The following is a 26,237-nucleotide window of genomic DNA, read 5'->3' as shown; positions in this document are numbered from 1 at the left end:
ATTTTGTGCTTCCAGCAGAGTTTGTGAAGCCAGTGCTTCGTGCGTGTCTGTACGCCAGCAGCCTTGTGCGTGTTGCTCTTTCAGGAGCATCTTAAAGTAAAATTTTGTTTGAATATCAGGGGTCAGCCTTTAGGGAGGTAAGAGGTTTGATCTTCTGAGAATAACAATCGCTCAGAATAAATACAAATCTCCTTCAGAAACATACAGAGGAAGCTAAAGCAACATGTTGTAACGGTTACTGCACGCAACACCCCGTGAAGCCATGGTAGTAAACTGTTTGTAAGAAAAGTGTAAGAATAGGGCTTTATAGACTCTTGAAAACTTTGTCATCAAAGCTAATGTGAAAAAGGGCTTCATTTGCTGCTGGCAAAGATGTAAACTTCTATATTGTAGACTTAAAGCATTGAGAAGGCAGCGGTGCTCCCCTGTGTGGTAACGGTGATAAGCCGGGATAAAAATTGTGTGTGATTCCGTCTGCTGAATGTGGCAGAGTGAAGTGCTCCATGATTACCGTGGCTAATTTAGGTGTGAGAAGGTTTGCTTAAAAGCCTCGATCAGAGGTGGACGAGCTCTGGAGTCTAGAAGCAGTACTCCAGACCTGTGATGTGGTTCAGTCACCACCCTCCCCTCAAAGCAGCATCCCGGTGCTGGTACCATAGTACTGCGCACCCCTCATTCCTGGAAACTGGAATCCCGATCCTCCTCTTCCTTCTCCCCGCCACACTGGTTCTGTCCTGCTCTGCCAAAGCCCTGCCATGCTCCCCAATTTCCTAGTCATTGGGTCGAGTGGAAATGGTGCAACTGCTGCTCGCCTCTGCCTCCTGCTTTCCCCCGGTGGGTTGGAGCCAGGACCTGCTGGGACAGGTAGGGCTGTGCATCGCTTGCTGGCGCCTCAGTGACTTTTGATCTGCAAACTGAATGTTGTTCTGTGAGCTCAGCCCCATCCTGCAGTCGACCGTGCCTGGCCTGTGGGCATCCCCGGGGAGAGAGGTCGTGGTACTGTCCTGCCGTCACAGGAAGAAGCTGTTTCCTGCAGACCTCCACGCTGCATCCTGGTGCTGTGCGCTTCGCTCTGGCGTGACCTGGCTCTGCAGCCTCCAGCCCTTTTCTCTTCCCAGAATTGCAGAGTCCTAAAGCTTCCCCCGGAGGTGTATAACTTTGTATAACGAACTTAATCCTGCTGGCTTCAGGTAAGCCTTTTCACCTTTTATGGATTTCTCATAGTCTGTTCACATGCTGGTTGAAAACCATTGCCTTGATAAGATGCTTCAGGAGATCCTTTGAGGCAGCTTCTCCCCTGCTCCGTAAAGAAAAGCAGAGAACAGAGGAGGCGGTGAGATTTAGGATTTGATTTTTCCTGAAGTTAAGATGAAATCAAGGTACTGCAAATAGGGGCAGTTCTGCCCTTTGTGCCTCGGCTGCATTTACCTGCATTTTGTGACGAGTTGGCTCGGATCCTGCTGGAAAATCAAGCCACCACCAGCATGAGGGAGATGGTGGAGAGCAAGGTTGGGTGCAGAGCTCTTCCCTGTGAGTGTCTTTTGGGCTGGTGTAGTATGTGGCTTGGTCACTCCAGCTGAGAGCTCGGGAAAGAGTGTTTCACATGCTGAGGTCCTATTTTCTGGTCATATATGGGAATTCAGGCTAGCTAAGCTGACTCCCTGTGTGAGTGTTTAGGGGTGGGATTCTTCTTTAAGCAGTGACTTAAGATGTTGATTCTTAGTGAATTCTGTGCAGCTGACTCTAAGCCCTGTTTGGGACCAGCAGTCGTAGGCTGTGCCAACTGGAAAAGGTCAGCCGAAGCTTGGAGCCGCCTGGGCACACGGCTAGGTGTCTGCTCTGCAGTGAGGAAGAGCCATCATCAGCATCAGTAGAAGCAGATGGCTCGGCTCTGCGGCCTGAACTGATCCAGGAGCAGACACCTTTCATTTCCTAGCGTGTCGGTGTCTGCTCTGGTTCAAAGCAGACCCAGGCATATACAGAAGCTTGTAAGCACACGAGTCCCCATCTCAAAAGAGCAGAAAAGCTGTCTGCTCCCCTCTGGGAGTGGAGAAAGAGTCATGGTGGGAAACATCTTGGTGATATAAAGCTACTCTAAGGAGACGGGCTTGAGGATCAGCTGGAGTAACTGCAGTGGCCAGTGTCTTCCTGCTTGGGCTTTGTGGTAGCGGCCAGCTGAGCTGATCTGCAAAGCACTTTGAAAGGCAAACAGTTGTCCTATTTACCTTGCCTCTCCTCAATGGAGAGGAATTACCTGTGTCAGCAGAGCTGGGAAGTTATTTTTCTTCTTTAGGCTTGTTTGAGAGGAGTATACGTTTGAACTCTTCTGGGTGTAGCTCGTTAAAGATCCTTCTGGAGCAGAAACAAGGCAAAACATCGCAGCCCCCCATCTGGGTGGTGATCCTGAATGGAAGCACGGCCCTTTGGGGAAAATGGCGCTACATCAGTAGCGGATGCTGCCGAGTAGACTGCATTTGCTCCACGTTTTTATCTTAGGCTGGTCTCCTGGACTCGAACAAGTTGACTGTGCGGAGGCTGTTTGTGCAGGAAAGAGGTCTTGCAGCAGCATCTCGTTCCATTTACTGTTGGCAGGCTTGAGAGCAGTCCTTTGCATAGAAAAGTCACATGAGAAAAGCATTTAATGTATTTTTAGATGTATTTTAAAGTGGCTTAGTGGCTGAAAAGAAACCTGCGTCAGGTCACTCGCCTGCTTGCTGCAGTTTGCCCAGAAGTGCTCGAGCGGACTATTAATGTGGAATAGATCCAGTCGGAGACTTCTGCTGTGAGGGAATTGCACTGCGTGCTACCAGGATGCAGCTGGCTGTGGGAGGTGGCCCTTGCTGTCAGTATGTGCTGCTGAGATGCTGGTTAGGACAATAGTGGGGAAATGAATGGGAGATGTTCAGCTGAAACCAGTTTAATTTCTTTTTCCCTTTATCTTTTGGAATTGTTTGGGTTTTCCTTGGCAACTTTGCGCAGCACTCTTGCACGGCACAGTGTTTTACAGGGTCCAAACTTGGTATGCTCGGCTTCTCGGTTGGTTTGAGCTGGTGCTGCTGGCAGAAGAGGTCCTGCCTTGGTGCAAGGGAAAAGAGAAGTGGTCTTGCAGACCCTGCATCCAGCCAGGAAGCTGAGCCAGATGGAAACTGGCCTCTTGTTTCTCTGTTCCCCCATCCACTTCTCTGTGCGGCTGTAACGCTTGTACCAGCACGTAGGGGAGAGAGGAGTGGGATGGGAGAGGTGGAAATGCTTCCTCTGGAAGTAGCACCAGCTTAAAAGGACTGCGAAGCTGGCCGTGATGATGCCGTGGGTCTTCAAGCAGCTCAGGGCACACCTGCCTTGGGAGAATGACTCAAGGAGAAGGTTCAGTCATTCCTTTCTCTACAAAATGTTGAGTTTCCAAGTCTTTCCCACTGCAGGAGAACACATGCTGGTCGTGGGCCCTGTGTTGCGTGGTCTCTTGAGATCTTTGTGGGCTGTTGAATAGGAGGAAAAGTGCACTGGAGTTGGAAGGAAGCGTGATGCACTGCGTCGCCTTGCGTCGGGGACAGGAGCATTGTTGTTATGCATGCGTTGGGGGGTGGAAGTTATTTCTCTGGAAGTATGAGCTGAAATCCTGGATTGTATATACAGGGTGAGATAATTGGCGGGTCAGTTATTTGGCGCTTGTTTGGTGGCTGGGCTCTAATGCCAATGCCCACCGGATAAGAAGAAAATTTATTTCCAGGAGTCCTGGCCTTTCAGAGTAAGCTAAAAGAATGGGAAGCGATGGCAGGTGAGGAGAGCAGGGGACTTGAGAGAAACCTCCTTTAAGAGCAGCAGTATGTATGTAACAGCTAACACAAAATATTAATGTAAATAAGGCAAGCTGTGATTTTTACCTTGAAGCGTCTGGTGAGGTGACTCTTCAGTCATAGTGCGTAGGCAGGTGGGACAAGAGAGCTGGAAATTGTGAGATCGCTCTCTTTGTTCTCTGAAGTGGTTTTGACCATAAATGATGAAAGTCTGTGTATAACAAGAGGAGGAGGAAGCCAGACAAATTAAAACCTGGAAAAAGGTGATTTTTTTTTTTTTCTCGATTATTTGCTAGGGTGCTTAATAATCGGGAGAAATAGCTGGGGGGAGACTCTGGCTTTCCCATCTCTTGAAGCCTTCAACTCAAGATTTGCTTTAATGAAGTAAGGGAAACTTTAGGGACCTGTGTTACAGATCTCACTAAATGCTGGCCTTGAATGTTTAAAAACATAATCTAAAATACAAATATGACCGGCTAAACTAAATGTGTATTTAGCAAGCAAATTTGTTTTTCTCGTCCCTGTCACTTAAAGTTTGAGTATGGCTGTGCTAAGAGCTCTTCTGAGATGTCGCTGCATCTACCCCAAAGCTCCAAATCGTTGCTTAATTTATGCTGCCACAACTGGAGCCCAGGTTTCTGGAGATGAATTGTAGCGGCGAAAGCAGAGCCTGGCGCTGGAGCACGGTGCTGTAGGTGGGTAGGCTGGCAGAGGTGGTCCCCGGGGGTGCCGCAAACCCAGGGCCTGCCACGTGTTGTCTGGGGGGGGCTTAAAGCCCGGCGTGCGCTCTCAGGCTGTGGCGAGGCGGGAGAGCGTGGCAGCAGATGGCCGGCTGCGCGCGCCGCTGTCGGCGCTGCCTTGTAGGGAGATGTGCCGGCAGCCCCGGACCTTCCCGTCCCTCCTGGACCAGCTACCGGCCATTTCTGGGAAGGCTCCTGGGGCCGGTGGCTCCCGCGGGCTTTGCCCGTGGGGCCGGGGACACGTGTGCCTGGCGTTTTGCCTGGAGCGCCTTTCAGTGCTGTATATAAATACCAGCAGGTTTCAGATGCGTTGCAGATTCTCCTCTGGTCCTTTTTGAAGCCCGAGTCATAAATAGGTTGGTGCTTGCTTGTGGGTCCGGCTGGTCCGTTATTAGAAATGATGTAATGATTAAACTCAGTGTCGTGATGGCTTTCCTGCGGCGCTGCTCTCCTAGGTATCTTGTTTTTCTGTTCTCTTCAGGCCTGAGCATCGCAGGTGCCAGGTGAGATACATTTAGGCCCTGGAAAAAAAGTTAATTTAGCAGAACTTGCAATGTAGTGATGTTTCTTACGGTGAGCCAGACTGGCTGCCGTCTCTCTTGTCTTTTTGATTCAGATACTGATTGTGCTCGCTCCGCTTCCCGGGGAGCCCATCCCGGCTGCAGCACGGCTTTGCGCTAGATTTTATAGCTAATGCTCTTTGGAATAAAGTGTCATTGAAAAAGTATCCAGCCAAGAAAGAGCACAAGATGTAATTCTAGTGAAGGTTTTTTGGGTTTTTTTAATTCCAGAAGGACAGTAGTTTCTATTAAAGGGAATTGGCAGCGCCTGGCCTTTAGCCCTGGGCAGGAGATGAGCTTTGAGAGTGTGTTCCTTTGCTGCGGGGCCGAGGTGTTTTTCTGAACTCCTCCAAACAGTGCAAAGCTCAACTCAAGACATTCCTTGCACGTCTGGTATTTTTATAGTTAACCTGTGAAGCTTTTGTGTACGAAGCAGAGGTCCTGGGAAGGGATGAGAAACAAGCTATTTTTACTCCATCACAAATAGGGCTTGGCATGTTTATTTTAGACGCTGGAGCCGCTCAGGCCAGTGTGGGGTTTTTTAATAGTCTTCTACTGTTACTATCAGATTAAAAAATAAACTTGAACTCTGGAAATAACAGGAAAATAGGGTGCCCCGGTGTACTCTGCTCCGGTGAGGCTCCGAGCCTTTGCAAAGGAGCTGCAGGGAGGAGTTTGGCATTGCCCGTGTCGTGGAGGGTGCTGATCTTGGGGTCTCCTGCATATCAGAGGAGGCTTTGAGCCACCAGCTGATGATGGACTCTGTGCCCTTCTATTGCATAAACCGCCCTGCAGAGAAACGATTGCCTTGCTGGCTGTCCTAGCTGGATTTTAAAAATGTCCCCAGCTGAGTAACTTGAAGAGCTCTGGGGAGCAAGAGCTTGGCCGTTAGGTGAGTGATGCTGCAGCAGGTCGTCTGCTGCTGCCTGCTCCAGAGAAGATTCGAGTTGCCAGGTCACCAGCAAAGCTTTGGATCTTTTTTTTTTTTTTTTTTTTTTGCTGCAGAGAAGTTCACCAGCAGCAGGAGGTGAAATTAATGAGACTGGCTCATTTTCCTGCTGCCACTGGAGTCTGAAAAAGGGAGGATTTAGGTCAGTCTGCTCAAAGAGGAGGACGACCCGAGGTGGGCCCCCAGCCCTGCATGGCCGGCCCTCTGGTCTTGCTGACGTGGTGTGGTTGAGGAGTGTCCCTTTAATTACAGGTGTGCTTTACGCAGGCACTTCAAACTTTTAAGCTCTTTATCCCAGTTTATTATTAGAAGCTATTAAAAGTGTGGCCAATGGTGTGTTCACACCGTGGTGGTGGCGTGCACGATTTTCAGTGGTGGGTCACAGCCTCTTTGCGTCGGGCATTGTACAAACATGTAACACAAGCTGCCCAGATTGCATCTGCCCACGCAGGCTTAACCAAGCGCTTTTGCTTAACTGCGATACCTAGATAGCAGCCAGCCCAGACCTCCGGGCCGAGAGGTCCCGGCTGAGCCCCCGCTCCGATCCAGCCCCCATGGAGTGCAGGAGATGTGGCCCATCCGAGAGACTTTGATGTTCATTATGAACCAATATTCTACTGAGAAACTAGTCAAGTTATTGATTATTTAATTCAATCACTAATAAACACCGCTGATAGTAATTTCCAGTTAGAGCATTTTCCACACTTACAACTCTAAAGCTAGTAATTATTACTGCTAAATCTAATGAATTGCCAAATTGCAAATCTGTCGCCCTTCCCTCCCATGCCGTGTCACGTTAGCGTGCGAGTGCGTCCCGGTTTTGCCTTCCCACCGCAAATTTTTTGGATGCAGACTGGGTGGAGGGTCCAGCAGGTTGTCCAAGGGGGTTCCCTGGCGCTCTGGGGTCAACTCTGCTACGTCCATACCCAAATCTGGCCTTCCTCTTACTTAGGCAATCTCAACCTTGTATCACTGCTGTGGCCATCTCAGTACCAGTGGTCTTGCAAGTCTCCACACCCCAACACTCCCCTACAATTATGTGGCTTGTGCCAGTGCATTGGGTACCCTGTACCTAAGATAAATGTCCCTGATGCAATTCGCTCCGTTTTACCCTCGATTCTTCTACCTGTGGCCAATTAAGCAGTTCTTTAGGTTTCCAGTGCAACAAATTAACATTTTTCCACAGTTTTTAGGCTCCTGCGGCATCCTTACCCCCCGGAGCTGTTGGAACCGCTGCCGTGGCTCCCTGCGGAGGAGCAGTATTCCACCAGGACCTCCTGCTTGCAGCTGCCCCTAAGGAATTTACAGCCTGAACTGTAACGATGGGAAAGGAGATAGAGGGGTCATCTAGCCCCGTGTGTGCTGAAACAAACTGGTGTACCTTTGGTCTCGGAGCATGGCTCCTCTAACCTGATTTAGCTGATCACTCAAGGCACGCTGGTGGGCAGTGACCTGACCCAGCAGGCATGCCTTCGTGACTGCAGCACCTTGGGGACGTTTTCCCCCTTTCAGTAGGAACCAAGAGCTTGAAAAAGCAGGAGGTTTTTGTGGTGAGGGTTGGTGTTTCGGCTTGGTTGATAGCTGTTCAGTTGACTTAAATCTGGCTTTCAAAAATAGGTAAGGCAACAAGGCTTGGAGTGTCTGGTCCGTTCTCCAAAGAAAACACATGCTTGGCAACAGCTCTGTGGTTTTTGGATTAAGCGGGCCTGGATTCATTTGTGAATATTAATATTTGTGTACTGTAAAGCGCTGGTGGAAATCTATGCTCTGAAGGTTAAGCTGTGTTTTTGTCGGTATCTCTGGTGCGCAAGAACCCGTATCCCAGGTGGGACAGGAGCTTGGAGGGGCGGAGCGACCAACAGAGCTGGGGTGCAGGATCTGCCCTTCACGCCGTACTCCGCTGTTTGCGAGCGCTTTGGATCTCCCAAAATTCCCAACTGCCGTGCCTGGGTTAGGTATCACTGTGAAGGAAACGCAGCGTGTTTGGGTTGCAGAGGTCTAGACCTGCCTTTGCGCGGCCCTGCTGAAGGATTTTGACACAAACTTTTACAGGCAAACGGTTCCCTCTCTTAGCTCCCGATGTGCAGCAGGGTACCCAGGTTAGGACACAGGATGATCTGTTTTCCCTCTGTGCGCCACTTTGTCCTGTCTTTGGAGGAGAAGGGCCTTTGGGGAGCTTTGGCACGTCTGTGGTGTAGTTGGCTTGTTACGTGCAGTACTTGCGTCCTGGCAGCCTTCAGCACTGCTCAAACGGAGCTCCCAGAAATTGCTGCCAGTTGTATGTGCTGTGGCTTTGTCAATGACAAGAGTTACTTTGCATGCAGAATTACTGGGGTATTTTCTTTTGCTTACTGACCTGTATTTGAAAATAAACCCGGTGGTGTTGGTTTGTGAACAAAGATGTGTTCATCTACAGAACTCGGGCTTGATGTATCGGTAGTAGACCTAATGTTATACCACAGAATAAATGTGTTTGTAGAAAAGCACCTGAAAAAAACCCAAAGATGATCCTGTACTATAACCCAGGTAACACGGCACAGTTTTCACAGCAAATTTGGCTGGCAGCCTACACATCTAAAATTTGATTGCGCTGCACTTGACTAATATAATAAGTTTTGAAACAAAGTGACTTAAAATATTTATTTATAGAAAATATACTCAGGGACTGAACTGCAACTGTAATAATGTTTAAAATATCGCTGGAAGAGTTGTGTGGCTGATCAGTGTACATTTCCCAAACTCTATTTTCAGCTCTTCCAAAAGTTTCCGTAGGTCTTCCGGACAGTTTTTCCCCTGGCGTGCTGCAGCCCGGCAGGCTGGGAGAGCCGCCGTGCTGGGAGGGCTCCGCACTGAGCCCCCCGGTGTGGGAAACCCGCTGCTTGTGCCTGGTGGTCCCGTATCGGGGGGCTCGGTGGCTGGGGGAGCTGCGAGCCCCTTCCCCGGCTGGAGTTGGGTCCCTCACCCCAGGACAGGTGCAGGACTTGCCCTCCTTGTGCTGCCGGAGGAATTCAGCCCTTCAGCCAAATGACTCGCTGCTCCTCTCCTGGGATGAGCCAGCCTGTCCCCTGGTGAAATGGCCCTTCCCAGGGTCCTTGCTGCCAGAGGCTCTCCTACCGTGGCTCAAGGTGACCACGGGGACTGAGCACCCCGCCACGTACACCATTCCTCCTTGCGCACCCTAAGCAATTTGATTTATTTCTTTCCCATGTCTGCACTGCCTTCACTCTGGCTTTTCCCATACCCATCTCTTGGTTCCCTCAAACCTGGGGACCCGTCAGGGATATTCAGATGATAAAAATGCACCTGATGGGCAACTTTTACCTCTTAAATAATCCTCCTGAGGAAGAGGAAGCCAGAAGGGTTGGGGACGGTGTCTATAACCAGCTTATCACTTGCAGCTCCCAGACCTGGAAGGAGTTGAAATCAATGTGTTTGTCACTCCCGCAGAACAAACAGCCTTGCGAGGACTTTGGCAAGCGGAGCTGTGACCGTCTCTCCGAGGCCGTTGTATAGTTTGCTTTCTGGGACAAAGGCTACTTAGACATCTGGATTGCATTGGGGATTTTAGGGGAAACGTAAATTATTAGTTTGCTGTGTGAATGGAGAATGACTTTGATTGCTTTGCGAGCGTGCTTTTACCAGCTTACTACTGCACGCGCTAAATCCGTGTTCTCCAGCTTCGGAAGGAGAAACTGCAACTAGGGAGGCCGTTTGCTGTGTCCTGAGAACGGAGGGCTGAGCAGACCTTTCCTGACCTTCTGGTGCGTTGAGAAAACATGCTCATTTTATGGGCAGTTAATTTATAGAAAGTTCCTGTTTAAATTTCCTCCAAGAGCTGTAAAACCGGAGAACAGCTGCACCCATTAGCCAGCTAATCAAATGCTGCTCACACCTGGCTTGCCCTCCCCTTCCTCGCCGCTGCTAACTTTGGGCTCCTTCGTGAGAGCGAGCGTGGCGGCTTTGGGAAAATATCCTTAAAAACTGGTCAGCAAGCTGCTCTGCAAATAAAAGAAGAGGCTGGCCGGCGCTCAGGGTGTTTGGGGGTGTCCTGCTTGCTGAGCCCCAGCTCTCTGAGCTGGGTTTTCTTCCCCGGGAGCATCCAGGATAAGTCAGATTTTGTACTGCATTCAGCCTGGTTTATAAAGGCACTGCTATGCTCTGTGCCTGAAGGAGTGGTACTGATGGAAATAACCACCTTGGTCTGAAATAAAAGCCTGGTTCGCATTTTGCTCCTCCTCCAGGCCTGGGAAAAGCTGCATTTATTTCCTGCTGCCTTCTCCCTTCTTCCCCAAAGACTGCAAATAAGCAAAAACTCGTAGACTTGTTTGCAGTTGTGTTTGTGCCCCTTTCAGTGAAAGGAAATCACTTTTGGGAGGGTGCTGGGGCGCCCGAATTCCAGAAACCCACTTCGCCTTGGCTCCCTGTGGCTGCCAGGCTGATAGGATTTCAGTACGGGTATGCGCTCTAATAAATTTGATGCTGATAGCTAATTTTGATCTAGTTTGACAGAGAGGTCGGGATCTTAAAGACACTGAGCTCTTAAGAGAGCTCCTCAGAGCTGCTTTTTCCTCTTCTGACGACAAGCAGGCTCATGTTCCTCCCCTCTGCTCCAAGGCTCTGCTGTAGTTGTATAGGTTTATTTTCCTTCACCTTCTTGCCATGTTAAAACTAACCTTGAAGAAAAGGAGCAACTTCCAGCCCATGTCCAGGGTTGAAAACCAGAACTAAAGTGCTCCTTCACTCTCAGAAATATCTGTGGCTGCTCTGAACAGCTGTCCTGCCTGGACTCCCGGCTGTCCGTGCTCATCAGCCCTCCGCTGCGGGGAGGGCAGCGAAGCCTTCACCCCTTTGGAAAGGCTGGGGTGTTTTCACCCTTATGTCCTTTTTATTTTAGGAGGTAGCTGACCAGTGCAGAAAATGACTTTACGCTCCAGCTGCTCACACCGGAGAGACTTTTCTGGAGCCCCCTGCTTTACCTGCCAGGAATTTACTAGAGGTATGGTGGCAGGAATGAGCGAAGGGGAGCACTTAATGCCCATTATAAGTTTCTGAACCTGTGAAGGCTCCTGGAATAAACCCCTTCAGCAGGTTCCCCGATCTGATGCAAGAAACCTGTCTTTGGCATGCTCAGGGCCTAAAATCTCTTCGTTTTGTTTAAGCTGGGGCCTGTTTCCCTTCCTTTAAATCTCCTCTACAGCAGTTGATAAGCAGCTGGTCCCTTCTTGGGGAGAAAATGCTGCAGAAAGAAATGCCAGGAATGTGAACAGCAGGTGGGGACTGGCAGATGTACTTATCAATCACGGCAGGCTGATGGAGTGGTTTACTCCTCTAAAGAGCTACTGTTTGCCTCCGGCTTGGTTCCTGCATGTCCTCTCCAAGCCTCTCCAGCCTTTACCGGGGTTGAAGATAAGAGCGGGGTAGTTTTCCCATTTTTTCTTTTTTTTTTTTTTTTTCTGAGGCATGGCATGCTCCATGTGGGCTTCCCCGCTCCAGGAGGCCAGGGAAGGGGGTGATGGAACCAGGCTCTCTGGATCACACTGGAAGGGTCACAGCAGCGTGCCTAGTAAATAACATGCCACATCTTGAGGATGGGCTTTGGGAAATCTTGCTTCCACGTTGCCCAAGTAGAAGGCAGACTCCATCAGTTAATTGAATTTGCTGCACTGTTGCTTTTCAAAACATGACTTCATACCTCAGAGGAGTCTGGAGTTATTTCTGTGGACAAAACCCTATTTTAAGGTGGTGATACTTTCAGGAGATCGCCTGCATTGACAAACGAGAAGATGGTGCAGCTCCAGGTTGCAGAACCGCGCTTGTAGAAAGGGGAGTGGGACCCTCTGGTCATCAGTGGGGGTCTGAAGGGATTCAGCCATGACATGAGTACTTGATTTTTGCCGCTGGTCCTGATTTTTGGTTTTTGAGCACCTTGCACTTCACATGGGGGTGCCTTTTGGTAGCAAGACAACCTGATTTACATGAAATAACAGGCTGAATGGTGAAAAGCCTTTATCTGTTGATCTCTAAGCAGCTTTCCCCAGTGTGTTGGCAGTATATGTTACAAGCAGAGCAAGCCTGCTGTCACAAATGACATTAGGGATGTTTTTCCCAGCCTCTAACCTCTCATTCTGCCTCACGTGGTTGTGTCAGAATGCGTGTATCCCAGTGTTTTGGATCCACTCCAGTTCTGTACGCTGGTCCTTGCAGAACCCAGGAGAAGCCATAGACTTGTAGGTGATGTGATTGGACCTCTCCTTAAATGATTTGCTGGGTGTTTTGCTGGGTTACTTCAGCCGGTCTGGGTAGCACTGTTGTCTGCAGTGCTTCAGGGCACCCATCTCCAGCCTCAGTGATTTGCCTTCCTAGTGACACTGCTGATGTAGATAGTTGATATCTTTTTTTTTTTAAAAAAAAAAAAAAACAAAATTAAGAACATCTGCCCCAAATCCTCTTATCAGTTTTTCTTCAGATTGTTTCTTGGTTTTGTGAAAGAGCAGGGTAAGAAAGCAAGCAAGAAGGGAGCAAGCAAGAAAAGCAGCGAGAAGGGAGCAGGCAGTACTATGGCACAGAATAAAGACCTCTGGAACATAACTTTTTGCAATAGCAAAATGTTATTTTCCAACTCTGCTCAGACAGCACCGCCTTGCCTAAACGTGGCTTGTATTTGGGAGGTGCTTCCTTCAGGTTTTAAAATCGTTCAGATTCTGGAGCAAAGGCAGTAATTTAAGCAGTGATGGTAATCACTGTCATTTGCATCGCTCCCTGACTGCATTCTGGGAAGCACCTTGCCCACGGACAGCATCCTGACTGCGCCCTGCCGCTCCTGCCCTGTGTCCAACCCCGCGGTCCTGGCCCTGGGTCAGCTGGTGAGTAATGTTCCCATGGAGCTGCCTTCAAGGGGAATTATCAAGCGGCGTGGGACGGAGCAGGGCGTAGCGGCAGTAACCAGGGAGCACGCACGTCCAGATGCTGTAAGCCTCTTATTAGCACATTCCCGAGAAGTTGCCTCCCAATCGCAGTGATTTGGCCGGAGCTCCCTATCGCAGGACTTCCCTGAATTAATTCCCGTTTGGGGTGGATTCAGCCTAAAACTCTGGGCGTGGGGTCGCCTGCTTTAGCTGCTGTGGCAATTTTTCCTCCCCAGGCCTGTCTGGGTGACACCAGTCACATCACCTGCTGCAGAGACTGATGGTGGAGTTGTATTTAACTCTTGAATTAATGGCTCACACAGGAATTTCCCTTGCTGTGTCCCTGCCTCAGGCTTTGTTTCAGGATTTCAGCAAAAGCAGTTCAGTCATTTCCAGGAGTTAAAGGATTGGAAGGAAAAAAAAAAAAAAAAAGCTTTGTCAGTATTTAAAAAAACCCAAATAGAACCTAACTGCTTGCATTGAGAGGTACTTGGTCTGGCACAATGGCTGGAAGGTTGGCAACCCCAGGTCTGATTGCAAAGGATGTGCCATCTCCTTTCCCAACAAAAAACGCCCCGTATCTTATGTATCTTATCAGGTTACCGGCGTCTGAAAGGCTCCCGGTTCACCAGTGCTTTGTAGGCTTGATCTGCCCAGTTAAGGTTTTCAAAGACCTTGTCCTACAGGGCATCCTCCACTGAGGGGCCGAATGGTTCCTGGGGTGGGAGGGAGGGAGGGAGGGATGGAGGGAGGTGCTGCCACCGGCCACCCCCGGCACTGGGACCAAGATCCCGTCTCTCCTGGGCCACTTGCTGACAGCCATGGATGGTGAAGGGTTTGCCTGTCTCGAAAGGAGAGAGAAAAAAAGCTGGAATAGGGATGGAGAACAGGAATGAATTGTGCTTGCTGTCACCGGCTCGTGGACAACCTTAATTCTCAGGTATTCTGACTTTTTAAACTCATTATTTGCAACCTTGAGGTTTTAGGTATTGTTTGCATTACCTAGAGCAACATCATATGTTGTTGGAGAGGGGGGTTTAGGCTCAGCCTACAGCAATGAGCAAAGTTCCCGGCTGGCATAAGGTCTCGAGGAATAAATGAGAGGCAGTCTGTCTTGTGCGGCTGCCCTGTGGTGAGACACACCGCTGTTACCTTTGAAAGCTTGTTTTCCCTGGTTTTTGTGGAAGGTGCTTCAGTTCTGTAACCTAGTTTTGTTCGCTGTGGACTTTGCTGCAATAGGATAGCAGAGGCCTTTGGAGGACACCGCTGAACATATGATTATATTTGAGAAGTCCCAAAACCGCATCATTCTTGATCATCGTGCTTCTCGCTGCAGCTGCTGGCCAGCTGTTGTCGTACATGACTCTGGCCAGTGCCAGGTACAAAACTCTGCCTAAGGAGTCCAGCAGAAAGGCTGAGACGCAGCAAAGCTGCAGCGGAGACCTTGTCTGAGCTGGAAAAAAATGCTTCCTCTGGGGATGCTGGTGAACAAGTCCTGGCTACCTGCTGGTTTAAAACCTGCTAACTGCTTTATGCGAAACACCTTCGTGGCGTTACGGAGGGCATCCTATCCCATCCGGCACCCAGCCGGTGACAGTGGTGATGCTGTGGTGCAGGCAGAGCGTTGTGGTCCCTGCTCAGGGACCTGCTAAGTGAGTGCCTGGTGACTGTAACTAGTAAGCCAGGCTATTTTTGGCATAGCTTCTCTGCTTTATAAGGGATGGGCTGAGCTGCTAAAACCACATTTTTCCACTACAACTTGTTATTAAGCCCAGAAGAGGCTCAAGCACCAATCCAGAGTTCCTCTTCAGAGGTGGGCTGTAGGGGAGCTGGAGTCTAATCCTGGCTGCAGCATAACTGACTTTTTTTATTATTATTTTTAAACTTTAAGCCTAGCCCCTCCAGGTGAGGAAACAGGGATTGTGACCAGGCTTTGTAACTGCCTCTGTCGAATGACTTGTAAGTCACCTGCCCATGTCCGCACTGTTCCGCATCCCCCAAATGCCGTACAACGTGCAGCTGGGTCCTGCCGGACCAGCCTGATCTCAGTGGGACCTTACAGCTCGTCCCTGAACCTACAATCTTTTAATGACAGTAAGCCAAGGAAATACTGTATAACCACTGAAGTAAAATAACAGAAGCAAAGCGAAGCTTTGGTGCACGTAATTGGGTACCTAATCGCTGTGTTCGCCACCTGGGGATTGGAATTGCTCTCCCGCTCCGGAGGCTGAATGGGCCGTACTGCGATAAGCAGTTTAATTGTTTCCCCGCATCTGCAGCAGCGCTGTAAAGCGAAGGCAAGCTGAACGCAAGCTGAACGCGAGCTGAACGCACCTTCAGAGCTTAACGGCCTCTCTGCAACTCCAAGACTGCATTTTTCCTGTGGCTCTTGAGCATCTCTCTTCATACAGGCCTTATGCTCTCGCTAAACTGTTGATGTTCTCCTGTGCCGTTTGATAGCAGTGAGCCATCAGTTTTTTTCTGGGAAGTGTTTCGGATTTACTGAGATATAAGAACAGCCACAGGAATGTGACTGTGTGAGCAGTGAGGAGAGCCCCGTGGGTGATAGTAACAGGATGCCCTCTTAAACGAATTACTGGGATTTGGGCATTGCTGTAGTACTAAAGATCAGGTGAATGCCGAGCAGAAATCAAAGCAAGATTGGTGGGGGGGTGGGTGGATTCAGAAGAAAAGGCTTGCAGTGATTAAGGACAAATGTATTTCTCTGCTGTTATATGCTCTCAGGAACACTTAGGACAGTTGTGCGTGGGTTTTGGGCTGGGAAGTGGGCTGTCTTCATTTCTCTCCCAGGGTCAGCACGGACTGTGCCTAGGGCTGGGCTCTGTTCTGGGTGCCCCAAGGCAGGGAAGAAGGCTCTGTGGGAGTAGAGTTCAAAGTAATGAAAATACGGGCACAGAGGCGCTGCTGTTGCAAAGTCTGAGTGTGCCTAACTTGGCTAAGAAATGCAGGCATGAAGGGGAGAGTGGGTTTTGGGTGTCCAAAGTACGTGGTGAGCAAGAAGAGATGGTGCTTGGCTCAGAGACTTGAACTGATATAAAACCCATCTGAGCGCTGGTTTAATTTTCCTCGTTGCCTCAGAACGGCATCCGACGCTGTTTTCCTGAGGCGTACATTGGAGCTGTGATGACTGTGCCCCCATTCCTGGGATTCTTGCAGAGGGAGCAGGTAAGTCATCACGTGCTTCACTGTGTTATTTTGCACTGGGAAGGAAGTTGGTACAGGATCTACCCCATCTTATTCAGTTTTTTTTTCTCTTTACAACTTAAATTCATGTTTTAATCTGCCAACTTGAGTCAGGAGGAGAGCACAGCTGTTGTCATCTTCCATGTCGTTGTGCAGCTCCGAGTCCATGCTGCTGTCCCTTTGCAGCCGTCCGGACTGTCAGCTAGGAAGCTGTGGGACACGGTGTCGGCATGCTGGGAAGGCAGGCTGCAGTCTTTCGTCTTCTGTGTAAAAACTGCAACGGCAAGTCAAAATAGAGGGATGCAGCCTGTGCTCACACTTTGAAATATGCTGTAACTTGTGGTTGTTGGTCCCCTGTCCCCCCCCCCCAAAAAAAAAAAACAAACCCATGGAGGTCTTGTTTCCAATCTTTCTGACCTGTACTAGATAGATTTTCTGCTGTGGCAAAACATCGGGACCAATTTTTGAGGACTGATACCAGCTGCCGTGCTAGCGAGTTAGCTGTTGCGAATGTGTTAGTGTGGCTCTGTTGCTGCTTATGGAAGAAAAACATCAGTTTTCCTTGTCTTGTCCTTGCTGTGTCTTTGCCTCCCGTCTTCCCTGCATGTACTCTGCCTTTACCCAGGTCCCAGTTCTAAATAACATGTGTGGTGGCTGAGCAGGTCAGTTTGATCCTTTTTTTTTCAATTATCCACTGGGTTCTCGCTGCCAGCGGGAAAAGTCAGGAGTCTACAAAAACTGGTGTCAAGTGTCTTTGCCATATGAAGACTTGCATTTAATTTAAACTGAAACTTGTCAGAAATAGATCTAAAGCCATAATTTCTGGAAAGCAATTTTTTTCAGTCTCTTGGACTTTCTTGTTAGTGGAATTTGGGCACTGGCAATGGCAGGATGTTGGAATTGCTGGGAGGGCGGGGGGGAGTTGCTTGGAGCAACCCTTGAAACTTCTTTGAGGTGCAGAGCTACGCTGCTTGCGGAGAAGACTGGTTATCCTGCCACGTATTTAGTAGATTGTGCTGGCTTGTCAGGGTGGATTCCCTAAAGGAAGCCCTTTTTGGCCGGATCCTGAGTGAAGTAGCCTGAATGGTTTTGTATTGAAATAATTCAACTTGTCTCTTGATTTCTCAATACCAGAGCAGGGTGGGGAGTAAAGCTGGAGCTACCTCTGTGTTGGTGTGATGAGCAGCTCCAGCCTTCCCTGCTCCTGGCCGAAGCCATGAAGACCATGGTCAAAACCAGATGAGGGTTATTTTTTAATTATGTAGTGCAAGTAAACAAGATAATTTAGCTGGAAGATAATGCAGTGAAATTAATGCTGCAGGAATGCAATGCAGATGTTAGTGTCTTTTTAAGGTGCTCATCTTTGCTTTTTCATTTAAATCAATCTTCTTGCACCAGAGCAGCTGGGAAGCAGATGGACCAGCAAAGCCATGCACTGTCCTTCTTCGGTAAGCTTGTGCTGTCGGTGATCTGTCACTTTTGGACTTGCTGTATGAACGATGGGCTGGCCAGCTTGGGCCAGAGGCTCTTGTGAAGAGCAGATGGTTTTACTGAAGCAGTCCAGCCCTCTGCTCCCTGGTCTCTAGCAAGAGAAGACACCTATAAAAATGTGCACCTGTAGGAAGAGGTTATCAGTTTGACATTTTTTGGTGACTCCTGAATTTTTGCAGGTTTAAGGGAATGTGCTGCCCAGCTGGAAGCTGCTGGTCTTCAGGGAGTTAATTCCTCCTCCAGAAGCTTTCTCTGTCTCGGTGGCACGGGAGCAATGCCGCTTCATTTTGCAGCTTTCCCATTTTATGCTTGATGGTTAAAGTTGGAACACTTATATCTCATTCTGCCAAGAAGCGTTTAGAATAGTTTTCATGAGAAACATTGGAAGTTGCAGGTCCACGGCTGATGCCCTGGCTGCTCCGCATAAATCACTGGGTGGTAAATATATTTAAATGAAGAGCTATGGCAGTCTTGCTAGCTGAGTAATAAATCAGGGCCGAGCAGCTCCATGAAGTTGAATCTTAATGCCTTGGCTTGGAGTTTAAGGGTGGGGTGGTAAAGCTGATGGAATGGCGGGATGTTTCTAAACAGAATGTGCCTGCCCTTAGTTACGCTGCCACAAAGAATATAAACGATGCTGTATACGGAACTGAAGTGCTGAAAATGGCTTTTTGTTGGTGTTGCTTGCCTTGTTTAGCGTGTCCGCTCCATATCAGCTGTTCGTGCTTTCTGTCCCGTTGGTAGCAGTGGATCTTGTCCCTGGTAGGTAGGGGAAGGATCCGCAGCCTTGCTTTCCAGTCCTGCGCTTAGTGCTGAAGCCCCCCGGTGCTGTGACATCAGCCTATAGGAAATTATGGTGCTTAAACACTTTCAAGGACCTTCTTGAAATATTTCATTATCTGAGGAATTTCGTGGAATACCCAGAAGGTGATTAAAAACCCTTGGAATGTGGCTGCCTCTCCATAAAGCAGTCTAGCCAAACAGCATTTTGAGGTGACTCTCGAATATGAAACCTCATCAAGATTTTTTTTTTTCCAGATTTGGATTTGCTTCCTGCAGCCCTTAGGCTGTTTGTTCCTCGCACTGGAGGAACCCTGCCCGTGCTCCAGTGCTTCGCTGTCTGCTTCAATACCATTAGCAAAGCTAGTGCTTGCCTGGTGGCTGTGGTGCCAGCGTGTCCTAGGGGAGCCTGAATGCTGTTCTTGGTGCACAGGGCTGTTCTGGTGATGAAAAAAGTACTTTGCCATTGCGTGGCCAAAACAGGGGTGAGGGTCCTGCCGCAAGCCCTCCAGCCAGGCTGAGGTCTACCGCTGGAGCTTCAGAAGGGTTTCCTTCAGAACAGGATTTGGAGGTGTGATCAGGTTTTTGAAGAAGGGGCTTTGCAGGACTGCCCTGCCCATTGGTCTGTCCTTCACCTGTCTAATAGCTTCTGCTTGCTAATTGGACAGAAAGAGCTTTATACCTTTTTTATTTAAAAAAAAAAAAAATTAAAAAATAGGCAGCCGGGTAGGTGGGGGAGTTGTGCAGCACCAGAGCTCGCTGCTGTCCTCTGTGTGACTCCTGTAATGTGCTCTGAAAGCCAAACCGTGGCAGGAACTTCAGCGAGATTTCCTGCCTTGCTAGACATGGGAATTTATCCCTCAGGGTCTTTCTCTTTTAGTGCGGGCTCTTTAGTACCCAATAAGAACAAATGTCCAGTGGAAGCTTCCTCTCTGATTAGGATATTTGTCGTTTCTCTTCCGTGTGGATTCTCTGAAGCCTCATAAGGGGTTTTGTTCAGCCTTTAATTCAATTAAGAAATCAAGCAAGAGATGCAAATCTTCTTAGCCTCATTGGTTTCAGTGCTCATGACTACATCTGAAGAGAACATCTGTGTAGTACAGCAGGGCAGCTTAGGGAGGAAGGATTTTTTGGGGGGGGCTTCAGCTGAGATTTCAGGTGCTGCTGGAGGCTTGTGGATGATTTTGTCCCCTTGGAGCACAGGGTGGAGGAAAGTCTGTGGTCACCTGTCGGTGACAGTGCCTTGGTTTAAACTGATTTCTCAAGCTGCACCTCCGAATGAAATCTCCTTTCCAGCTGGGTGACTCCTATGAAAGGTCGTTAGCTGGTATCAATTAGACTTGAAACAGCTGGTGGATGGTGAGTGATACCAGGGGACAGGACACACAGTGGTGACTGTCACGCCGGCTGCTCTTGCACATGTTCTTCGGCACTAGCTGGGGAACGACCTGCCCCCCGAGGAATACAACATCGGGCTCTGATGCCTCCTAGTCCTCACATTTAAAAAATGATGTCTTGTATCTTGCTTCTCAGTTTTGTGTGCTTTCTTATCTTGTCATTGGGTGCCACAGCTTTACTTTCTGGCCAGAGCTGCCAAGAGGTCCTCTAGGTACCTTGTTAGACTGCCTCTGTTAGACAAAGTTTATTTTGCTTTTTTAGAAATCATAATTTGTGCCTTTCACAGATGGGGATGGCTGAGACACAGTCTGGGCTCATCTTAGTATACTTGGACTTGTATTTTGGTACAGAAGTCCACAATAGTTTTAAACCAATATAAAACTCAGCTTTGTTACTGCAAATTCACGTGTAAACCAGTTGGACCCCCATGTAAATCGTTTCTAGAGAGTCTAGAATCAGACTTCAGTGAACACAAGCTGCAGTGGCACAGCGAGCCCGTGGAGGGCCGGGGAATTCATCTCAAGTCCTAAATCTTCTGCTTCCAACGTTTCTAGCAATTAGTGCCCCTCAAATCCGAGTGCGGTGTCACGGGGACTGCTCTGCTGCCTTGCGTACGCTAACCAGTGGGATAACTCTTTCATGGTCCAAATTAAAACTTGAGCGGTGCTTTGGTCTTGTCTCTCCGCTGCCTACCCAGGTGCTTCTGCCAGCCTGGGTTTCCTCTGTCCCGGGCTCTCCCGCAGGAGGGCTTCTGCTAAAATGCTTTTCTGTAGCGCCACTGCCTTTGCTTTGGAATTAACTTCATTCAAATTCAGCAAGATTACAAAGCTTTCTTCACAAGAGAGAACTATAGAGTCAAAAATACCTTATCTTGGTGCCTTGAGTTCTGGTTTTTACTAAATCTTGAAAACTGAAAAGTGTTCATATGCTTGTGTGTGTGTATATATATACACACACACATATCTGTGGTTGTCTTCAGAATATGCATTTTTATAGTATTTGTATGGAACGAGCTCTTAGCCCCATCTTTTTTTTTTTTGTTTGGTTGGGTTTTTTGTTTTAACCTTTTGTAATTTCCTGTGGGTTTTAGTACTAGCTTTACCTTACATTCCCTTAAACATAGAATTAAATATTAGGATTTTTACACTCTCTTGCTCTGTTTCCAGACAAAACCAGGAGTTACAAGGGAAGTTTTGAGGGGCTTGCTCGGGCTGGCTATGCACTGGAAGCCCAAGCGAAGGCAAAGCCACGTTAAACTGCATGCCCTTAGGCAGACGGCCCCTTGCTCTGCCCTGCTACAGCTGTATATTTAGCCTATCTGCCCTTTCCAGTAACAGCCGGGAGAAAATGCCTAGAGAAGAATGCGAGTCATCATTTCCCTGAATGCCATCCCGGGATCCTGCTATCTGTCACGAAGTGCTGCTTGAGCCAGAAACGCTGCCTTGGTAACTCTGCCTTCTGCAAAATTGTCCCATCAAACCCTTTTTAAAAAAATTTTTTTTTAACCCACGTGAAGTGTTAACACTCATGTTCACAACCCCATTGTGTCCTGGGGGAAACTCTCATTTTGTTCAGGTTTGAGCCTGGTTCAGGTTAGTTTGGCTTCTGGTCCTCTTATCGGAGGAGAGCATGGACCCTTGTTGCCCATCGCCCTCATGCCTCAGGGCATCCATCCCACTTTCTTCTCCCCCAACCCTCCCTCGAGACAGGGCTTGCTCGCAGGGTGCAAGCAGTGTGGGGTGGCACAGGTGAAGCTGTCCCCGGCGATTACGTGGAGTCCACTGCTGCTTGCTGGGTGTTTATACCCTAATTCTTGCCTGTTTGTCAGCAGCCAGGAAAATGGCAGCTCTACCTGGCTGTGGTGTTTGTAATTACAGGGGAAAAAAATTATCTCTGAGGCCTTCTAAATACTTGCGAAGATAATATCTTGAGTTTCCTTTCAACTGAATGCACTTGAAGATATGATCTGAGTTGGTTCTCTGGGAATAACAAAGTGGGAGGAAGGGATTGATTGTGGTTGCTGAAACTTTCATCAAGGAGGCCGAAGTCTCGCCCAGCCAAAATCTGCGGCTGCGGGTCAGGCGCAGCAGCCGTTCGAGGCACAGCTTGAGCGTAGGATGAGCAGCACGTACAGGCTGCGAGGGACCACGTGAGCAGGATTGACGAGCGGGGGGACATCCGTAGGGTCTCCTAGCAGAAAGCGTCAGGTCAGGGTGTGAGCGCGTATCCTGCGTATCCTCGGTGCCTACCTCTTCCAGGGCAAAAAGTCTTCCCAGGAGCAGAGTCTCCAGCTGGGAAGGGCAGCAGGGTGACCCAGCTTCTGGACAGGCAGATGCAGTACAGGGGGGCAAAAAAGGGCAATGCTGCTTTTTGCATCTTTTCTATCTTGGAGCTGCCTCTGCAGGAAGTGCCAGAGATCACATGTCCTAATGAACGCAAAAGCCGTGTGGTGTCTTGAGCGGTCCAGCTTCCTCTAGCCGGTTGCTCGGCACTTCACTGTCTGTCAGTCGGAGCAGAGGGATCAGCCGGTGTCTGGTCCCAGGCTGGGGGACAACTGCAGGCAGGTTTCGTTGGCCAAGGGGAGACATGAGATGCACACGAGAGGGCTGGGGGAAGGCTTCATCCCTTCTTGGTGGCACAAAACTAGTTGTCAAACAAAAGTAAGAGGAAACTTTCTACTATCTTTTATTAAGCTACAGGAAAGTTAAATATCTTGGCGCTTACTCTAGCGGAATAAAAACCGCTGCGAGGTGTCGATTGCTGTGACCACTTCCCGTACAAGCTTCACCAAGCTGCTTGTGGCATGTGTGACTTGAAGCAACAATTCAGTGACAGTTTGCAGCCGAGTTCCCTGCCAGCAGGAGGGTGCTGCTTGTTTCCCTGCCTGGCACACTTTTAGCACTGCTGTTTTGGGTTTGTTTGGGGTGGTTTTTTTTTTCCTCCCCTAGATTGTTTTTCAGCGTCAGGATTTCCAGTTACTGATGCCAGATGCGCTGGAGACAAGCAGTGCAGAAATACAAGAAGGGATGAAACTGAAAAAAGTACCTTTTTTGTGCGTATTCCTTTGAGCTAGGTGTCTTTTTTTTTGTTGGACATTTAACTTGGTGACAATACAAGGTGGGCATAGCTGCGGAAGACTGTGTTGAAATGCAATTTTAGGGTGAACAATCGAGTACAGCCCGGTTTGTACCTCCTGTGCTGATGATGTCTGGGGTGACCAGCTAACGATGGTGAGCTTGTCAACTGGTGTTGGGGGCAGAGGGCAGAAGGGACTCCCGGGGCTTCGGGAACGCTGATCTGGGGCTCTCTGCTAAGGCAGTTTTCTCTTACAGTCTGACCTCTGATGCTGAGCTGCCTGCTACTTTGGTTTTGATGTATGCTTGGCTATAAGCAGGCAGCTGTGACCGCACCGTTAAGCCAAAAACTTGCAAATGGACTTGTTTTTGAGAGGCATCCAGTCTCGGCGCAAAGCCGCCATCCCCGCAGAAGCCTGGTTAGCGCCGTGCGGGACAGGACGTCGTCGCTCTGAGCACAGCTGGGCAGGGAGCTACGGCTAGTGGTGACCCTTCCTTCCTCCGCCTTGCCTCTGCCCTTGCAGCAGCTGCGTGCCGGTTAGTCTGCGCGTGACGAATGCATCTCTGTGCAGTTGTCCTCCTGTACGGCCCTTCCCATAACTCATCCCCGGCACAGCAGGGTCTGGAGCCTGAGTCACCTTCTGCGAACAGAGATGGCTGAAGCCACCAAGGTTGGAAATCACCCTCAGAGTCATTTGTAGCAGGTTTCTGTAGCTTATAACGTAGGCTGTTGGAGGGGCTGCTGCTGCCTTTGTTTCGGGGTACATCCGGAGCCGGGCGAGCGTGGAAACTCTTACTGTTTCCTAAATTTCATGCTCCAGAGTGTTCTTTGTGCATATAATGTGTCAGGCTTGTAGATTGGCATGCTCTAGTCTTGAGGAGACTGTTATTAGTTCATAAACTTGGTGATGAGCTGCTCTGCCCAGACATGCTGCTTTGGAGCTGTTTCTCCCTCCCGCCCCCCTCCTCAGACTCCTTTAGCACAGCGCAGACGTGCACGGAGCACCAGCCGCCTCTGCCTGGACCGCGCCGCCGGGCTGGCACCATCGGTGCCTGCTGTCATGTTTTTTTGGACCGGGGAGCATGTATGGCAGAGTGCCATCTTTGTGTGCCTGGCTGGTGACGCTGGATTTCATCATTCCTCTTGCTTGCTGCCTTGACACGCAGACGCGCGGTAGCTGATGGGACTTGCCCAGAGATCCTCCTGTGGAAACACGCAGAAGAGATCTTTGCAGAGACAATAGCTCTGTTCTGGAAAGTTGTGCTGGCCCTTTTTAGCTGAGTCTGAGTTTGCTTCCTTAGAGAAAGGCCACTTGTTTAACACTTCCTTTAATGAGGATTTTGGTAAATAAGCAATCAGGTAAGTGAGGTTCCTCCTAACTCTCCTAAATACCTTCTTATCTGGAGTAGAGAATTGCATGGCAGTTTACCTGAGCTTTCTGCATGCTAGGTTCAGCGTCATTAATATGCTGGCAGTGATTAATTACCGCGGCCCAGTGATGTGATTGTGTGCTTGAGCAATTGGATTAGATGCAGCCGGACGGAGACTTCACTTTCACTGGTTCTTGCTGAAGTGGTGGTGTAATTGGCCACAGAGGAGGAGCGATTTCTAGGGCAGCCGTGCTTCTCCTGACCCCATGCTCCCGATTCTGCGCTGGGCAGAAGGAAAGGTCTCTGGGAAAATGCGTGGTTGGGAGTACCTACTTTGTCCTGTTCTCAGTCCCATCTTCTGTCCACACTATTCTGCGTTCCTGAATAATGAAGGTAGAGCATGTCCCACAGGTGTCAGCGGGCCTCGTAGCTGCATGGAGAAGGAGCAGGCTCCAGCGTTGTCTTGACAAGTCAGCATCATATCAAGTGCAGCATCGTATCAACACAGCTTCCCCCAGCAGGCCCAGTTCCGTGTCTCTGAGATGGGGGTCTGGCACTGGAGGTCGGGCATCAACATTGGCACGTGCACCGAGCACTGGGACTGAAGCAGATGTTGATACCGACTTTGATGTTTCATCCAACAGTCTGGAGGCTCAAAGTTGAGACCAAAAGAGCTCTCACAGAAGCTGGAGGATAAAGAGCAAGTCGGTACTTTCAGAAGATCAGACGGAACGAAACATCCTGAAATTCAGGACTAACCTGAACCTTTGTGTGTGTTCTGCGAAACTATGCAGTACGTATAGATCCTGCTGGAAGAAGGAGCACTGTGCAACGTAGAGAAACTGGGGTGGCCTAGCCTTGCCTTGTAACTTCAGAGTGCCATCTAAGTCAGTTGGCCCCATGGCTTGATGCTTCCCAGAGATCAGCAGATGACCGCGCAGAATGCCATCTGTGTTTGAGTTTTGGCCCTGTTTTGAGCTTGCGTGAAGCGTTGAGGTTTGTGTTCCTGGGGAGCTCCAGCTCTGTGCCACTCGCTGACTGTGGGCCATGATCCTGAACACTGACTGGGATGATGTCTCAGTCCAGTGAGTCTGGGTTGTGCCTGTGGTAGCACCGTGTGAAATGGTTTGGGCTCTTGAACTTGACAGAGGTGCTATGCGGATCCTCAGTGCTGGTGGCCAGTGGACCTGCTGAGTGGGACTGCTGGCTTTTAGGCAGAGGATCTCTTATCACAAAAAGCGTTCTGTCTTGAAGCAATAGGCCACGTAGACCTCAGCACTGTGGGGCAATGCCTTGTTCCAGCTATCTGTAGCTGCCTTTCCTCCTTAGCACACAGTGTGAGAGCCTGGCACTGTTTCAGCTTCTGTCAATTGTTTGGTGAGGTGGAGCTGTGTTAAGAGATTTTTTTGGTGGTGCAAGTTTGTTCTCAGCTCTTCTGGGGTTTTTTTTTACCCTGTTGTTATCAGGTACTGAATTTTTCCTATACCTCCTGTGTGCTCCGCTTCCATGTGCAAACACTGTTCTTCTGTAGTTCCCCTAAAATGAAGTTATGAATTTGTGCGACCTGCGCGTGTCACACGACAGCTTCGCAGCCAGTGTGTGAGTTGCTTGGCTGAGGGGCACGTATCAGGTGGACAGTGTTTGCCTGCTCCAATAATTGTTTCTGAAATGGCTGATGACTTCATCTTCCTCTCCTGCTCACCACAGATACCAAGAACCAGCTCCTTTCTGACCAAATACTCCTCTCCATCCAACAAAAACGCCCCAGGCCAGATCACGTCACTTGGCTGAGCAACACAGAGCTGCACCACGCTCGTGCACAAGCTCTGCCGCAGCCGTGACAGGCCAGGGGCTGGCTTGAAGATGTGGTGCTGAACTTCTCCAGACATCTTTACAGCTCCGTGCGGTTGTACGCTGGGTGTCTGTCTGGTTGTCTGGGGCGTTTCTCCTCCGCTCAGGTGTGGAGGCTCA

General features: G+C 49.4%; 1 protein-coding gene across 4 annotated transcripts in view; it reads left to right on the top strand.

The window, feature by feature from the left end:
• The window catches only part of DAG1 (dystroglycan 1), a 52,519-nt gene that overhangs the window by 7,057 nt on the left and 19,225 nt on the right, over positions 1–26,237 (top strand). The window contains exon 1 of one of the 4 annotated variants that reach the window (XM_075762831.1): positions 16,053–16,134. The exons of 2 other annotated variants lie outside the window; for them this stretch is intronic. The gene's annotated coding sequence lies outside the window, so the exon portion shown is untranslated. Of the gene's footprint in view, positions 1–16,052; positions 16,135–24,233; positions 24,256–26,237 lie in introns of those variants that run through there. One more of the 4 variants, XM_075762830.1, reaches the window with a different exon arrangement.

This window comes from Balearica regulorum, chromosome 10 (genome assembly GCF_011004875.1).
Source record: "Balearica regulorum gibbericeps isolate bBalReg1 chromosome 10, bBalReg1.pri, whole genome shotgun sequence".
Classification (NCBI taxonomy): Eukaryota; Metazoa; Chordata; class Aves; order Gruiformes; family Gruidae; genus Balearica; species Balearica regulorum.
The sequence above is the reverse complement of the archived record's forward strand: the minus strand, read 5'-3'. Positions and strand labels throughout refer to the sequence as shown.